This window comes from Pseudophryne corroboree, chromosome 4 (assembly GCF_028390025.1).
Source record: "Pseudophryne corroboree isolate aPseCor3 chromosome 4, aPseCor3.hap2, whole genome shotgun sequence".
NCBI classification, from domain to species: domain Eukaryota; kingdom Metazoa; phylum Chordata; class Amphibia; order Anura; family Myobatrachidae; genus Pseudophryne; species Pseudophryne corroboree.
The window spans coordinates 180,083,308-180,101,678 of NC_086447.1; the positions used below are offsets into that span (position 1 = coordinate 180,083,308).

Here is an 18,371-nt window from a genome sequence, read left to right on the forward strand (position 1 = left end):
GAGTCAGCATCAGCATCCATTGATGAATCCACAATGCCCTCCAAGCTGAAACTGCCATGGCATTGGCCTTTGATCCCAAAAGGCCAATATCTCTCGCCACTTTTCTTAGGTAGACTGCAGCGTCCCTGATATAACCCAGCATTAAAAGGATGCTATCCCTATCCAGGGTATCTATATCAGATGACAAATTATCTGCCCACTTCTCGATAGCACTACTCACCCACGCAGATGCAATGGCTGGTCTGAGTAAGTGTACCTGTGGTGACGTAAATGGATTTTAACGTATTTTCCTGTCTACGATCCGCAGGATCCTTAAGGGCTGCCGTGTCAGGAGACGGTAGAGCCACCTTTTTAGACAACCGTGATAGAGCCTTGTCCACAATGGGGGGTGACTCCCACTTTTCTCTATCCCCAGAGGGGAAGGGATACGCCACCGGAATCCTTTTGGGAATCTGAAACTTTTTGTCCGGATTTTCCCACAGCTTTTCAAAAAGAGTATTCAGTTCATGACAGGGAGGAAATGTTACCTCAGGTTTCTTTCCCTTATACATACAGACCCTTTTATCAGGAACAGTAGGGTCCTCAGTGATATGCAACACGTCTTTTATTGCCACAATCATGTACTGAATGCTCTTTACCAATTTTGGGTCTAATCTGGTATCACTATAGTCGACACTGGAGTCAGTGTCCGTGTCGGTATCTGTGTCTGCCAACTGAGTAAAAGAACGCTTATGGGACTTCGAGGGGGTCTGGACTTGTGATAACACAACCTCCACATATTTCTTCCATGTCTGGTTTTGAGACTCAGATTTATCTAATGTCTTACTAATAAGAGCCACATTAGCATTCAAAGCATTCAACACATTTACCCAATCAGGAGTCGGCGGTGCCGACAGGGTCACTCCCACAGCCGTTTCTGTCCCTAATACAGTCTCCTCCTGGGAAGAGCAGTCAGCCTCAGACATGCCGACACACGTGTACCGACACCTACAGACACACTGGGCATATAGGGGACAGACCCACAGTAAAGCCTGTCAGAGAAACACAAAGGGAGTTTGCCAGTTCACAACCCAGCGCTTATCCCGGTTCTGAAACTTTTATATATTGCTTCAGACCTGTAGCGCTTATATAATTAACTTATTTTGCACCAAATTAACTGTGCCCCCCCCCCCCCGTTTTGCACCCTGTTACTTGTACAGCAGTGTTGAGGAAGGACCAGCGTCTCTGCAGCTCTGTGAAGAGAAAATGGCGCTGAGTAGAACTGAGGGCTAAGCCCCGCCTCCTTAATGGCGCGCTTCAGGCCCACTATTTTTTTACATATTTATGCTAGCGGGGGTTAGGATTTAGTGCCTAGGCACTTATACCACTCTTTGCCAGTCTCATATGAGGTTTTATATGCTGCCCGGGGCACCTACACCAACCCCCCCCCCCCCTGCGCCCTGCACCCTGTAGTACCGCTGTGTGTGGGAGCATGGCGCGCAGCGCGATCGCTGTGCGTTACCTCAAAGCCGTCACTGAAGTCTTCTGATCTTCTTCTACTCACCTGTCTTCTGACTTCTGGCTCTGCAAAGGGGGTGACGGCGGGCTCCGGGAATGAACCCCTAGGCATACCTAGTGTTCCAAACCCTCAGGAGCTAATGGTGTCCTGTAGCCAAGAAGCAGAGCCTTTAACTCACTGGAAGTAGGTCTAACTTCTCTCCCCTAAGTCCCACGAAGCAGGGAGATTGTTGCCAGCAGTCTCCCTGAAAATAAAAAACCTAACATAAAGTCTTTTTCAGAGAAACTCAGTAGAGCTCCTCTGAGTGCATCCATTCTGCCTGGGCACAATTCTAAACTGGAGTCTGGAGGAGGGGCATAGAGGGAGGAGCCAGTTCACACCCCTTTGAAAGTCTTAAAGTGCCCATGTATCCTGCGGATCCCTCTATACCCCATGGTTCTTGAAGTGTCCCCAGCATCCTCTAGGACGCATGAGAAATGGAGGTAGCAATAGGGGAGAGGATTGTGTGACTACAATAAACAGCTTTAAAGAAAAAAATGTGTTAAACGTCTTAAAAATGTAACTTGTTGGAAAAGTGCACTGTACAGTTTTTCATTACACTCCAAATTCTTAATATAGCCATTTACTTTGCAGTTTCCATCATATCAAGGTTTTAACTGGAGTGTGCAGTTTAAGGGGAAACGGTGAAAGAATAATACGTTGAAAGCCATCTATCGAGCTGGTAAGTATTTTTGTACCTATTCACTATCTAAAACAGGCATGTCCAAACTGCGGCCCTCCAGCTGCTGAGAAACTACATATCCCAGCATGCCCTGACACAGTTTTGCTGTCAGAGAATGCTAAAGCTGTGTCAGGGCATTCTGGGATGTGTAGTTTCTCAACAGCTGGAGGGCCGCAGTTTGGACATGCCTGATCTAAAACCTTATAGAGATAACCTGCAATGTGATTGCAAGTATCACCACATCAGCCCCAGATAAAGTTATACACATATAATTCAAGGTTGATTGTAAAACAACATTTTCCACTAATGGGCAAAACCATGGCCCTCATTCCGAGTTGGTCGCTGAGATTCATCGCATCGCAAATGTATGAAAACTAAGTGTCTGCGCATGCGCAAAAGCGTAAATACGCATGCGCGAGTACATACGTACGACATTAGTGCAAAACTGCCAAATTTAAACCAACACGTAACTGGCAAACGAAAACGAGGAGTGGCGGAGGCGTGACTTCGCAATGCTCCGACATGGGCGTGAAAGTGGGCGTACAGTGTGGGAGTATGCAACTCGCAATGGGCGTGTTTTTCGCAATTATACCTTGTCGCTGTTAAATCTAACATAGGAAACCGTAGCAACCTTCACGCAGCAGCCGAGTAGGTCTGCAGTTACTCTACATTTGCGAAGTACTGTTACCAAGTGTGTATGCAGTAATTAGCTGTTAATTGGAGAGCACATTCATCTGATGGCCAATTACTAGCTAATTACTGCGCAGATGAAAGTTAGCAAATAGCAATTGTCTGAACCAACATTACATGTTTATTCTACTCACATATAAATCACACACACTGCCAAATAAGGTTGTTTTTAGTGTTAAAGTTGGTGTGTAAACATTTTGATTTTTTTTTTAATGTTTGAAAGAATAACAAATACAAACAAGTGAAATAAACATTTAAATGTAAAGCTGCAACATTTTTGCTAAAGAAACCCACAACCAAATAATGCAGCATACCCTTTCATTTTGTCAGTAATGTAACATTAATTTTTGTTTATAATATTTGACAATGTTTTAAATGATGTCCTGTTGATCAATAGATAAATCTAAAAAGTGTTGTGTCAGTTTACTTAATATGGACATTAAAGTGTGGTGCAAAGCATACCTGTATTTGTTGGATGATGCAATTTTGTGGGAGAAATTGCAGATTGGTCCACAAGTGTCTATATGCTGACCTAATTTTTCTGGAACTAACATTTACCTAATGCATTACCTTGAATAATTTGCACAATTTTTAAATATTTTTTTTTTATTACTGTAGTAAGATTTCACAACATGAAAACAACATGGCTACACGTGAGTCTCACAGGCAGAGATGGACCAAGCAGCAAGCATATGGCACTGACACAAATGATAGAGCAGAACTTAGTACTCTGCAAAATTCAGCTTCTGACTAAATTATAATTTGTAATCAAAAATAATACATATTACACACCCTGCCACACAAAAATTTGGACACAACTGAGAAAGAATTAGGATCCACCACACAAACACAACAATACATAGCACACTAGTAAGAGGAAGATGGCTCTGGTGTTTATACCCAAAAACTCACAGGCTACAATACCTCCAAACATAAATAATACATTTCACTAAGAGGGAGTTATCCATTCTGGCCACACAAGCCAACTCCAAAATAACATAGAGGCAACATGAAAAACATGGGTGCTGGCCATCTGGAGAGACATCACTTTCTTTTTTTTCTCCCCACCTGAGGCTGTTCTTCTTGGCTTGGTCTGCGGAGCGACCTTCGTTGGGCCTGCCCAGTGGGCTGTTCTTCCTGGGCAGGGGCAGGGGAGGGAGCCGATGTGGGTGGCTCTCTGCCACTGTGGGCAAGGGAGACAGCGATGGCCTGGAGCCCTTGCAAGATGTTATTTGCAAGGCTTTGGAATGAGGAGGCAAGTTGTTCTTGGCCCTGCCTGATCTCTGCCAGACCTTGGCAGAGTTGAGCAACACCTTGCTCAACACTGGTTCGGTGCTCAGTGAGCCGGACAGCTATCTGGCTTACCTCCCGGAGGATCCCGTCTTGAAACGCATTTAGGCTCTCACCATACCTAGCGATTTCAAGCAGGATCTCCGGGATAGCAGAGGGTTGGGTGGGGGGGCCAGTAGGAACCTGCAGAGGTGGGATTTGTGGCCCCACACTGGCAGACCCTCTAGGTCCCTCCACCTCAGCCTCAGCCACATAACCCTCCTGTGACTCAAACTGATCATCCCCCTGTGCTGTGTTTTGTGGCAAGCAAATAGAAGAATGTGTGGGAAAAGAGTACAATAAAAAATTAGATTTAATTTTATAAATACTGTTTAAATTGCAGACAAATACATGTGTAAACTTACCTGGCAAGTCATGTCCCGTCACGATCTCAGGCAGGTCCGTGTCCATATTAGACACCCCTTGGGCCTCCTCATAACTGACACAGGCCATCGCCATCTTCTCCAAGTCTGTATACTCCACAGCGACAGATGGTCCTCCCCCTGTAGCCCTTGAGGCATTCCACTCCGCAGACCTCTTTGCCTTCAGGCGGGATTTGAAGTCGGCCCACCTACATATGTATTGTGAAAGAGGGGCAAAGTAGAGTATTATTATTTGTGTATGTAAATATCTAGGACACATGTTCGGCTTCTGTTTGCTATACATAACATCACATGTCACTACATTTTTAAGACAACTTAGCACAGAAAAAGGACTGGCAAGATGCACTTACCGTCGTCTAACTTCCTGCGATGTTCTGACGACAGAGCCAACTTCATTCACAGAATGTGTGATGTCCCTCCAGATGCGATCTTTTGTAGCAGCACCCATGTTTTTGGGGCCTCTATGTACTTTGGACATGGCCTGCGTGACCAAGACACGCAACTCCCTCTTAGTGAATTCTGGCTGTCTTTTCTTACGTCTGGAGGTAGCCTGTGAGGTTTCTTCCTGCTGCTCCTCACCATCTTCCTCCTCACTAGCAGCTTCTGTCTGTTGTGTTTGTGTGGCTAATGCTGATTCCTCCTCAGTTTGTCCAGTATGTGTGTGTGGCAGGGTATCCCCACTCAATTGTTGGGGCTCAGAAGCAGACATTTGCAGAGTACTAGGTCCTGCCTCTTCACAATCCGCAGAGGCGTATTCCAACATCCGTTTCTGGCACTCTAGGCGTTTTTTCGCCAATGCCATCTGCTGCTCTGCAATGCGGGCCATCTCTGCTGCTATTTCCTCACGAGAAGCCATGTTTGCGATGACGTGTGTACGCCGAGGTGTGTGCTTATTTATACCTACGTGCGGGGCGTTCATTCACACAGGTGTACAGTGTTAATCTTGGTAATGATTGCACTGCTTATTTAAGGGCCTACTTTGCACGCTGTGAGTGTTGGTAGTTTGGAGTTTGTATTTGTCAGTTTGGAGTTTGTTGGGCTGTGCGTGAAGGTGCTATTGTGCTTTTCAGAGTGAGTAATTGTCAAGCATACATTTGTCCGTTTGTTCGCGTTTAGAATATAGACGGTATAGCATTATTTTTGCGAAAATCCGTTTGTGAGTATTCGTGCATTCGTCTTGTTCCTAATTTTTTTAAATAATTATATTTTTGAGGATTATTTGTAATTCTTTTTATCACATATATATTTGGTTTGTCCATTTTTTACACTAAACCTGTGCTTCAGTGTTGCTGTTTTGTGGACTAATGTTACTATGTTGATCTTACTGTAATTTTTGTTCTCTTGTAGGTGTATTTTTTTGGGTGAAGTAACCCCTTTTTGTTGATTTCAAGGAGTGTGATCTATAACTCGAATTTGCCTGTTGTTTTCTTTGGAGCAGGTAAGTGCCCTTGGCCTGTGTTGGTGCCTGTTTGTGTTAATGGTCTCTATGTTGTTTTTAATGTAATTTTTGTTCTCTTGTAGGTGTATTTTTTAGGGTGAAGTAACCCCTTTTTGTTGATTTCAAGGAGTGTGATCTATAACTCGAATTTGCCTGTTGTTTTCTTTGGAGCAGGTAAGTGCCCTTGGCCTGTGTTGGTGCCTGTTTGTGTTAATGGTCTCTATGTTGTTTTTAATGTAATTTTTGTTCTCTTGTAGGTGTATTTTTTAGGGTGAAGTAACCCCTTTTTGTTGATTTCAAGGAGTGTGATCTATAACTCGAATTTGCCTGTTGTTTTCTTTGGAGCAGGTAAGTGCCCTTGGCCTGTGTTGGTGCCTGTTTGTGTTAATGGTCTCTATGTTGTTTTTAATGTAATTTTTGTTCTCTTGTAGGTGTATTTTTTAGGGTGAAGTAACCCCTTTTTGTTGATTTCAAGGACTGTGATCTATGACTCGAATTTGCCTGTTGTTTTCTTTGGAGCAGGTAAGTGCCCTTGGCCTGTGTTGGTGCCTGTTTGTGTTAATGGTCTCTATGTTGTTTTTAATGTAATTTTTGTTCTCTTGTAGGTGTATTTTTTAGTGTGAAGTAACCCCTTTTTGTTGATTTCAAGGAGTGTGATCTATAACTCGAATTTGCCTGTTGTTTTCTTTGGAGCAGGTAAGTGCCCTTGGCCTGTGTTGGTGCCTGTTTGTGTTTGTTCAAAGTGTTTTGCTTATGTTTGTCTGCCATCTTGATAATAAATGTTACATTTATTTCAAGGATTGTTGTGCAAAGTAGTGCTGTTCTTGCCTGTACTAGCTACTAAAGGGATAACTTTGGTTGTTGTTTTGTAATTTTTTTTTAGCCTATTTTGCTAAAAATTTTCGTAGGTGTTTGTGATGTGTTTGATGCTCTGAGTATTGTTTTTTTTTTTTTATATTAAAATGATTTTAAAATATGTAGGTTTCAAACTTTTAATTTGTTTTTTTCCTTTTTGGTATCATTTTCATTTTGATCCTGAATTGAACACAGAAAATATGTCTTATGCTCCTGCAGTAAGTTGACACCCCCTTTTTTTAAAAATGTTTTGTTGTATATTTTTTGAGCTTTGCTTTTGTCTTATTCAACATATCTGTTATATTTTTTTAAAGTGTGTGATGTCAGTGTTTATCGCAGCAGAAGCCCTACCTCCCCAACCCACGGCAGCACTCCCACCCCAACCGCCAGCCCCACAACCACAACCGGCTCCTCATCAACCAAGGCAACGGAGGCGTGCTAGGCCACCAATTTTCCAACCCCGTGTCCTACTTTTTGGGATGCCAGATGATGTTGTTGTGCGTAGATACAGGCTGCCACCACATCTAATCCTAGACACTCTCTCCATAATAGAGAGTGATCTGGAGTCTTCAATTCGGTATCCTACAGCAATACCACCATTGACACAATTCCTTGCTGTGTTACATTTTTTGGCTACAGGCTCTTATCAGCATGTGGTTGGAGACCTGGCTGGCATGTCGCAGGGCCAGTTCAGTAAGGTCCTGCGGCGTGTCTGCCAGGCTTTCCTAAAGCGTGTGAAGCAATTTATTGCTATGCCTTTGGATGTTGGTGCCCTAGATGTGGTGAAGCGGAAATTTGAGGAAGGTGGTAGTCGCTTCCCACATGTTATTGGGGTTGTGGATGGCACACATGTAGCTATTCAGCCACCAAGACATAATGAAGAAATTTTTAGAAACAGGAAACAGGAAACTGTTTCATTCTCTGAATGTAATAGTTGTTTGTGGGCCATCCCTCCAGATCCTTTCCCTGAATGCAAAGTTTCCCGGAAACTCCCATGATGCGTATGTCATTAGACAATCAGGGATATGGCACAGATTAAGATCAAGTCAACGAGCAGACATGTGGTTATTGGGTGAGTTGGCCCACTATTTTTTGCCTAAAATTACTAATTTTTACAAAATATACTCTTTCTAATTTTTTATTCTCATCAAACAGGAGACCGTGGATATCCTTGCACCCCCTGGCTCATGACTCCTTACCGTAATCCCAGGCCAGGACCACAGACGGCATTTAACTCCGCGCTTACTGCCACTTGGCAGCTGGTGGAGCGCACAATTGGGGTCCTTAAAGGCCGGTTTCGTGTGCTCCACCGCACTGGTGGTGACATCATGTATTCGCCGGAGATGGCAAGTAAACTAGTGGTCCTGTGCGCTATACTACACAACATCGCGGTAAGGAGTAGCGTAGAGCTTCCTCAGACAGAGGAATTGCCTGATGAGGAGCCAGGGGTTGTCCGACACTTCGGTGGGGGGAGTGTTACACGGAGGGGGAGCCAAGTCAGGGCAAGCATTGTTGCAGAATATTTCAGGTATAGTTTTTTTTTTTTTTTTTTTTTTATTCTAACAAAAAAAACACAGTATGCTTATGTTCATTTTGTAATTTTGAATTTTTTAAAGCTATTGTAAGGTCATTGTGTAATTATTTTGGTGTGTGGGAATCTGTAATATTTTTTTTAAAAAATATCCGTAAACAGGTTAAGCTTACAATGTGTTATTTGCAAATATAATAATGTTATGTTGCTAAATAGTGTCCTTATTTGTTTTGTTTCCTAAAAACATGTTTTTTGAAACAAACACACAAACAAATTAAAATGAATGTTGACCACTTTCTGACTGTCCAGCTGAATGATCACACAAACTGTGGTGAGTACACAGATATGTTTCGAAATTTAAACAAAACTGTGTGTGTGTCTGTGTCTGTGTATGTGTTGGGGTTTTTTTTTTTATTTTAATTCCTTCTGCGACTGCGTATTTCCGCTCGTGCGATTTAACACTCTGCTCTTCCCAGCATTGCAAAGATCAATAAAGTTATTAGAAATGACAGCATAGATTTTGGACCAATCACATGCTAACAGACACTATAAATATATGCCCAAATAAGGAAAACGCCATTGCCATGATGCGTGCGGCACCTTTCACCAGGCGGGAGCTCCGCGTCCTGGTTGCGGTGATGGACCGGCACGTAGGCCGCGTTGGGCGCTTCATCCCAAATCGGGTTAAGCGCGAGGCCTACGCGGAGGTCCGCCACCTACTGCGGTCTCGCGTCCGCAGCAGGCGGACAATCATCCAGCTGGAGAGGAGATGGAGTGATCTCCGCAGGAGGACTCCAGAACTGTTGGCGGAGATCCGCCAGCAAATAAGGGAAATGCATGCACGCAGTAAGTTACATTACATAAGATTCTTAGCATAAAATTTGCAAATGTACACTAAGTGGTAGGCTAATAGCAACACTGAGTGAACAATTTATAAAAATAGGACAGTGTGTGTGGTTAGGGCAAACAGTACTGACTGTGTCAAAGTGTTACCAAACAAGTGCATGTTGTACAGAATTAATACCCAGGCAGGAAACTGTACCCAAAAACTTGATCAGTGGTGTCTATATAATAAGGTGGCTTGAATAGTGATCTGGTGATGTTGCCTAGACCAATCAATATGACTCAATGGAATAGATTAAGGAATGAGCGTCCAAATAATTTATTTGAAACATTTTGGTTGCTGGGGCCAACATGAAGAGGATTTTAAAATGTATGTTAAAAAAAAAAAAAAAAAAAAATTTGTGTTTTTTACATGGAACAGAACAGTGTAATTTACAAATGTTTAGTATGTAATTTAACATGCAAATAAAATTTACCAACAAATATCATTATAGGACGACCACAACGGCAAAGACATCCAGTGAGCCCACATCAGGCAGCTTCTCAGCCCCCTTCCCCTTCTCACTCCCCCTCCACTTCCCAGTCCCCCTCCCCTTCTCACTCCCCCTCCACTTCCCAATCCCCCTCAGCTTCCCAGTCCCCCTCAGCTTCCCAGTCCCCCTCAGCTTCCCAGTCCCCCTCAGCTTCCCAGGCCCCCTCAGCTTCCCAGGCCCACTCCCCTTTCCACTCCCCTTCTCAGCCCACCTCTCCTTCTCTTTCTGTGACCCCTTCTCCTCCTTCCCAGTCCCCTTCTCCTTCTACTTCCAACTCCCCTTCTCAGCCCCCCTCACCCTCTATTGGCCTAACATTCTCTCCGCCCCCCTCGCCCTCTCAATCAGACCCACCCTCAGAAATTAGATTCCCAAACCCTCCTCCTTACCCCATCTCTCCTCCTTCCCCAAACCCTCCTCCTTCACCCATCCAGCCTCCTTCCCCCATCCCTCCTCCTTCACCAATCCCTCCTCCTTCCCCCATCCAGCTGCCTTCACCACCCACAGAATGGGCAGAAGAAGCCCCTGATGGGGTCAGTGGTGACCCTAATGTTGCTGAGGAAAGTAAGTGTTTTTACATTTCAGTTCAAAATATGACCTACTTACACTTACAATGTACAAACATGCACTGTTGTACTGTTTTAAATCAGCTAGCAAGGTACACATTTTCATTAATTATTGATGGTGTTCATGTTGCATTGATATTTTTTAGAGTATCATTATATGTAGTGTTTATGTGTGCAATGTGTTGTGTGTCCACTCTAGGTCGACACTAATTAGTTTGACAGGGTTGCCAGGACTACATCGTTTAATATGTGTTTATTTATCACAAAAACATTTATAGCTGAGTGCAGTTTAGTATGTTGTTAGTCTTTAACACTTGTGCCTCTCTATTCATAATGTTTGCACTTTCAAAACACATGCTTCACTTTGTTAGCAAGCAGAACAACACAATGATTTGTGGTGTTAAAGTTGCACTCACAAAATGCTAATTTGTAAAAAATAAGATTTTACTTACCGATAAATCTATTTCTCGTAGTCCGTAGTGGATGCTGGGGACTCCGTCAGGACCATGGGGATTAGCGGCTCCGCAGGAGACAGGGCACAAAAGTAAAGCTTTAGGATCAGGTGGTGTGCACTGGCTCCTCCCCCTATGACCCTCCTCCAAGCCTCAGTTAGGATACTGTGCCCGGACGAGCGTACACAATAAGGAAGGATTTTGAATCCCGGGTAAGACTCATACCAGCCACACCAATCACACCGTACAACTTGTGATCTGAACCCAGTTAACAGTATGACAACGTAGGAGCCTCTGAACAGACGGCTCACAACAAGAACAACCCGATTTTTTTGTAACAATAACTATGTACAAGTATTGCAGACAATCCGCACTTGGGATGGGCGCCCAGCATCCACTACGGACTACGAGAAATAGATTTATCGGAAAGTAAAATCTTATTTTCTCTAACGTCCTAGTGGATGCTGGGGACTCCGTCAGGACCATGGGGATTATACCAAAGCTCCCAAACGGGCGGGAGAGTGCGGATGACTCTGCAGCACCGAATGAGAGAACTCCAGGTCCTCTTTAGCCAGGGTATCAAATTTGTAGAATTTTACAAACGTGTTCTCCCCCGACCACGTAGCTGCTCGGCAGAGTTGTAATGCCGAGACCCCTCGGGCAGCCGCCCAGGATGAGCCCACCTTCCTTGTGGAATGGGCCTTGACAGATTTAGGCTGTGGCAGGCCTGCCACAGAATGTGCAAGTTGAATTGTGCTACAAATCCAACGAGCAATCGTCTGCTTAGAAGCAGGAGCACCCAGCTTGTTGGGTGCATACAGTATAAACAGCGAGTCAGATTTTCTGACTCCAGCCGTCCTTGAAATATATATTTTCAATGCCCTGACAACGTCCAGCAACTTGGAATCCTCCAAATCGCTAGTAGCCGCAGGCACCACAATAGGCTGGTTCAGGTGAAACGCTGACACCACCTTAGGCAGAAAATGAGGACGCGTCCGCAGTTCTGCCCTGTCCGAATGGAAAATCAGATATGGGCTTTTATACGATAAAGCCGCCAATTCTGACACTCTCCTGGCTGAAGCCAGGGCCAGTAGCATGGTTACTTTCCATGTAAGATATTTCAAATCCGCCGATTTGAGTGGCTCAAACCAATGGGATTTGAGAAAATCCAAAACTACATTAAGGTCCCACGGAGCCACTGGGGGCTGTATATGTAGTACTCCTTTTTACAAAAGTCTGGACTTCAGGAACTGAAGCCATTTCTTTCTGGAAGAAAATCGACAGGGCCGAAATTTGAACCTTAATGGACCCCAACTTGAGGCCCATAGACAATCCTGTTTGCAGGAAATGTAGGAATCGACCCAATTGAAATTCCTCCGTGGGGGCCTTCCTGGCCTCACACCACGCAACATATTTTCTCCAAATGTGGTGATAATGTTGTGCAGTCACCTCCTTCCTGGCTTTAACCAGTGTAGGAATGACCTCTTCTGGAATGCCTTTTTCCCTTAGAATTCGGCGTTCAACCGCCACGCCGTCAAACGCAGCCGCGGTAAGTCTTGGAATAGACACGGTCCCTGCTGAATCAGGTCCCGTCTTAGAGGTAGAGGCCACGGATTTTCCGTGAGCATCTCCTGAAGTTCCGGGTACCAAGTTCTTCTTGGCCAATCCGGAGCCACGAGTATCGTTCTTACTCCCCTTTGCCGTATAATTCTCAGTACTTTGGGTATGAGAGGCAGAGGAGGAAACACATACACTGACTGGAACACCCACGGTGTTACCAGAGCGTCCACAGCTATTGCCTGAGGGTCTCTTGACCTGGCGCAATACCTGTCCAGTTTTTTGTTGAGGCGAGACGCCATCATATCCACCTTTGGTTTTTCCCAACGGTTCACAATCATGTGGAAGACTTCTGGATGAAGTCCCCACTCTCCCGGGTGTAGATCGTGTCTGCTGAGGAAGTCTGCTTCCCAGTTGTCCACTCCCGGAATGAACACTGCTGACAGTGCTATCACATGATCTTCCGCCCAGCGAAGAATCCTTGCAGCTTCTGCCATTGCTCTCCTGCTTCTTGTGCCGCCCTGTCTGTTTACGTGGGCGACTGCCGTGATGTTGTCCGACTGGATCAACACCGGCTGACCCTGAAGCAGGGGTTTTGCCAGGCTTAGAGCATTGTAAATCGCTCTTAGCTCCAGTATATTTATGTGAAGAGACATCTCCAGGCTTGACCATACTCCCTGGAAGTTTCTTCCCTGTGTGACCGCTCCCCAGCCTCTCAGACTGGCATCCGTGGTCACCAGGACCCAGTCCTGTATGCCGAATCTGCGGCCTTCTAACAGATGAGCACTCTGCAACCACCACAGAAGAGACACCCTTGTCCGTGGCGATAAGGTTATCCGCTGATGCATCTGCAGATGCGATCCGGACCATTTGTCCAGCAGATCCCACTGAAAAGTTTGTGCGTGGAATCTGCCGAATGGGATTGCTTCGTAAGAAGCCACCATCTTTCCCAGGACTCTTGTGCATTGATGCACAGACACTTTTCCTGGTTTTAGGAGGTTCCTGACAAGTTCGGATAACTCCTTGGCTTTCTCCTCCAGAAGAAACACCTTTTTCTGAACCGTGTCCAGAATCATTCCCAGGAACAGCAGACGTGTTGTCGGGGTCAACTGAGATTTTGGAAAATTCAGAATCCACCCGTGTTGTTGCAGCACTACTTGGGTTAGTGCTACTCCGTCCTCCAGCTGTTCTCTGGACCTTGCCCTTATCAGGAGATCGTCCAAGTAAGGGATAATTAATATGCCTCTTCTTCGCAGAAGAATCATCATTTCGGCCATTACCTTGGTAAAGACCCGAGGTGCCGTGGACAATCCAAACGGCAGCGTCTGAAACTGATAATGACAGTTTTGCACCACGAACCTGAGGTACCCTTGATGTGAAGGGCAAATTGGGACATGCAGGTAAGCATCTTTTATGTCCAGGGACACCATAAAGTCCCCTTCTTCCAGATTCGCTATCACTGCTCTGAGTGATTCCATCTTGAACTTGAATTTTTGTATGTACAGGTTCAAAGATTTCAGATTTAGAATAGGTCTTACCGAGCCGTCCGGCTTCGGTACCACAAATAGCGTGGAGTAATACCCCTTTTCCTGTTGTAGGAGGGGTACCTTGACTATCACCTGCTGAGAAAACAGCTTGTGAATGGCTTCCAATACCGTCGCCCTGTCTGAGGGAGACGTTGGCAAAGCAGACTTTAGGAACCGGCGAGGGGGAGACTTCTCGAATTCCAACCTGTAACCCTGAGATACTACCTGCAGGATCCAGGGGTCCACCTGTGAGCAAGCCCACTGCGCGCTGAAATTCTTGAGTCGACCCCCCACCGTTCCTGAGTCCGCTTGTAAAGCCCCAGCGTCATGCTGAGGGCTTTGCAGAACCCGCGGAGGGCTTCTGTTCCTGGGAAGGAGCTGCTTGCTGCCCTCTCTTACCCTTTCCTCTGCCTCGGGGCAGATATGACTGTCCTTTTGCCCGCTTCTTATAGGACCGAAAGGACTGCGGCTGAAAAGACGTGTCTTTTTCTGTTGGGAGGGGGTCTGAGGTAAAAAGGTGGATTTCCCGGCAGTTGCCGTGGCCACTGTCAAAGTCAGAAAAATATCTCTATACACACTGCCATATTTGCACCTCATACACGTCTGCACTGCGCATGCGTACGCTCTCCCGTGCGTGCGCATACTCACAGTCGCGGGCACCCGCAGGCGCACGGTATGCGTATTTACGGTAGAGTTTATGTGATCGTAGCGTGCGACTCAATCGTTACATATTTTAACTATATAATGTATTTTGTAGATCATGGTCCCTTTGATAGATTCTGAAAGTTTAGTTAATATAGCATGTTCCTGGACAGGGGGATCCCTCTTTGTATTGTACGAAGGGTCTAACAGGAGTCATACAGTGGTGTTTAGTACCCATCGGAAGAGTATTTAAAGAGCAATATTCCGGTGTTGGTTTGGAGCGGATTAATCGCTCGTGCGAATAGTTATGGACATAAGAAGTTTATGTCCATTTACTATTATTTACTCTTACTTAGCCATGCGGCGGGAAACCCAGTATCCCACCCACCTGAACAGTTGGAAGTAGCCACAGCCCACCTGTATGAATCAACCTATGACCTTTTGTTATAGTGCGAAGCCGAATTCCTGTGTCCAATGAACAATGAGATTGTAGGGACCATTGAATTGTATTGTGTGTGGGGCATAAATAGACAAGCCGATCACATCCAGCTCACTCTTCAACGGTTATCATTGCTGAAAATCGGGAGCTGGATGTCCAGAGGCGCATGCGATCGTTTCCCCTTGTGCGTAAGTGTTTCTCCGCAATCATATTGTCTTTCCTTGTTGTTATGGGCCATATCTCTCTCTCTCTCTCTCTTCTCCTCTTTCTCTCGTAATCCCTTAAACGTAATAGTATTGCATTGTATTTCATGTGTAATTATCTGGTTAGGTAGTCTATGTTATATTGTAGTGTATGACTTGTATTGTGTTAATTCTTTTGCAAGTATATCATTCATAATATATATATATTAGGCGTTGGACCCTAAGCACGGTATCTGTGTATTTCTTATAGTGCTAAGTATTCTCAGAGCGTCGGTGACGCTCGAACAGCATTTGAGTTAATAAGGTTACACTAGGTTGCATCTACACCCTATTTCTACACTAAGGTTTTACTGCATAATATACTGTTTATGGTTTAGATATAAAGGTTTAACATTGTGAGCGTCAGCGCCGCTGGTGATCTCCTCGTGGTCCCGAGCGTCCGCTACGCTATAGCGAATCATTACGTTAGACGGCAGCCAATAGCGTGCCTGCCTGTGATCTCTTGGCCGTGAGCGAACGTGACGCTTGAGCGTCTCGACTACGGCTAAGCGATTGCTACGCAACGAGCGTACCCTTACGGTACTCCATACGTGAATAGCGTACAGTGGCCCTCATTCCGAGTTGATCGCTCGCAAGGCGATTTTAGCAGAGTTACACACGCTAAGCCTACGCCTACTGGGAGTGAATCTTAGCTTATCAAAATTGCGACCAATGTATTCGCAATATTGCGATTACTAACTACTTAGCAGTTTCAGAGTAGCTTCAGACTTACTCTGCCTGTGCGATCAGTTCAGTGCTTGTCGTTCCTGTTTTGACGTCACAAACACACCCAGCGTTTGCCCAGACACTCCCCCGTTTCCCCGGCCACTCCTGCGTTTTTTCCGGAAACGGTAGCGTTTTTTCCCGCACGCCCATAAAACGGCCTGTTTCCGCCCAGTAACACCCATTTCCTGTCAATCACATTACGATCGCCGGAGCGATGAAAAAGCCGTGAGTAAAAATACTATCTCCATTGTAAAATTACTTGGCGCAGTCGCAGTGTGAATATTGCGCATGCGTACTAAGCGGAATTTCACTGCGATGCGATGAAAAATACCGAGCGATCAACTCGGAATGAGGGCCAGTGTTCTTAGACCTCATAAAGGGTTTTATATAAGATAAATATTTAGCTTTATCAATTGGCGGCTCGCCCGTCCTTCACATATCTGCACTAGGTAATTTCAGCAGACATTATCCAGCAGCAAAGGGCGGGAGGTCATATTCCTCGTAGTGCTGTTTGGATAAGCGTCTGCTTCGCTTAGTAAAGGGTGCTGAAGGAATCCGGGACCGGAGGTAAGAACAAAACGATAGTGTCTTTTTAAAACTGTTTATTTCTGTCTTGCGTACACACGCACGCATATCTGCATTTCTTTTCATTCGTGTATTTTCATATATCACTCTCCTGTTTGCCATTGTATAATTGATAAACGTACTAAGAGAGATTTGCCGCTATTTCATAGTTAAAGAGTAAAGGTAATACAGTTAAGGTATAGAAATACACACAGCTCTACCTAAAGGTAAAAGGAGAGATTGGTGTGGTGTGCGGTAGATGATCGAGGATCATCTACATTGATAAACGTGTTAGTTGTGTTACGGTGGACATTGGTTTTGTGTACACGTGTCTCTAACAAAGGGCTGAGACTCGCGTACGCAAAGGCCGACGCACGCAGCGTAAATTACGCAACGGAGCGTCTGGGTACGCCCACGTAACTCAAGTCACACGATAGTGTTGATTTTTAAGTAACGCAACAGGCGATAAATAGCGCAACAAGCGATAAATAGCGCAAACAGGCGATAAGTAGCGCAAATCTATTTTAAATTCGAAATTTAAATTAATAGATCCTTCTCCTAATTTGTAACACATCTGGTCTAAAGAGAAATTTCTGCGCAGAAATAGAAATAGAAACAAAAGTGTATATGTGGTGAGTGAGTGTTTGTTTTTACAATTTTGAGGATTGAACCAAAAGAAATCATCGAGTTCTCGTGAAGGTACATACGTGTAAGTGACATGCACGGTGGCTAGGGAGGCATCCTTGGTTAAACAAAAAATTTGAGCATTAGAGTATAGCAGACCAGGAGGTCATACTGTAACAGACCAGGAGGTCTAGGTACAGCAGACAAGGAAGTCCGCTATAGAGTCCACAGGCACAACACCAAAGAAAAGGGTTGGTGCAACACCCATATAGGCCATACAAGCTCTTGCTGAAGGAATTCGCAGCCGCAATTTTCGATTCCGCTGGTCGCTCCGTACATAAGATTAGTTGCTTATGTGCTGAACGATTGTACCGCACGTAATTGTGTGCATTAGTAAACCTGACCGGTACTATTTGTGTACGAAGGTCATAAACGCTATTTGTACATTCTAACGTGATTTGTGTAATTTTTTATTTTTTCAAAAAGGGAAGTTCGCTGGTCACTCAGGAACTATCTGACAACCACACCTTTACTGGAAAGGGTTAATGCTCTTCGGATCACACCCACATGTTCCAGTAAACAAAGGTTAATAGGGGCCCTGGGTCGAGTACGCCAGCACTATATCAGTGTGATCAGGTCGTATTGGTCGGCGTGGGCGAGTGAGTGAGGTGCTCGGTAAACTTCACCGCCAACCTATCGTGAATATCTTGGTTTTTTGTAAGGTTCCGTAACACCTGCAAATTATGGGGGCCAGTTGTTCAGGAAGGGGGCGATCAACCTCGGTTCGGGTTGATTCTATAAACCGACCAATCGGGTCGGCAAGGTACGTAATGTGTGAAAAATACGGAAGGCACACAGAAATTTTATGTGATGAATGGGAGAGAATGACAATGCATGATGGGGAGAAATTCCCAAGAATAGGTAGCTTCAGCCCAGAAGTGTTAACGAATTTAAGGAGAAGGATATGTCTCATTAAATCAGCAAAGAGACGAATCAAGCATTATGATTATTTGCAGTTGTGGCAACAGGAGGGTGACATACAGAGAGGATTGTCTCAGGCGGCGGGATCTGGCTCTATCAAGAAACTGATAGCCACGGCCCCACCGCCACCATACATACCAGGAGAGAAATTGGTTGTGGAGAATGACGCACTAAGGTGTAACAAACAAACACTTAGCAACTGTGTAAATTTTAAAGATAATGTTAACCAATTAA

General features: G+C 44.9%; 1 protein-coding gene and 1 long non-coding RNA gene across 2 annotated transcripts in view; one reads left to right on the plus strand and one right to left on the minus strand.

Moving 5' to 3' along the window:
- Positions 1-18,371, minus strand: part of DNER (delta/notch like EGF repeat containing) — a 493,185-nt gene that overhangs the window by 182,002 nt on the left and 292,812 nt on the right. The gene's annotated exons all lie outside the window — the stretch shown is intronic.
- Positions 8,174-10,602, plus strand: LOC134909134 (uncharacterized). Its single transcript, XR_010175854.1, has 3 exons — positions 8,174-8,442; positions 8,755-8,776; positions 9,783-10,602. It is a non-coding gene; the product is annotated as an uncharacterized LOC134909134 (long non-coding RNA).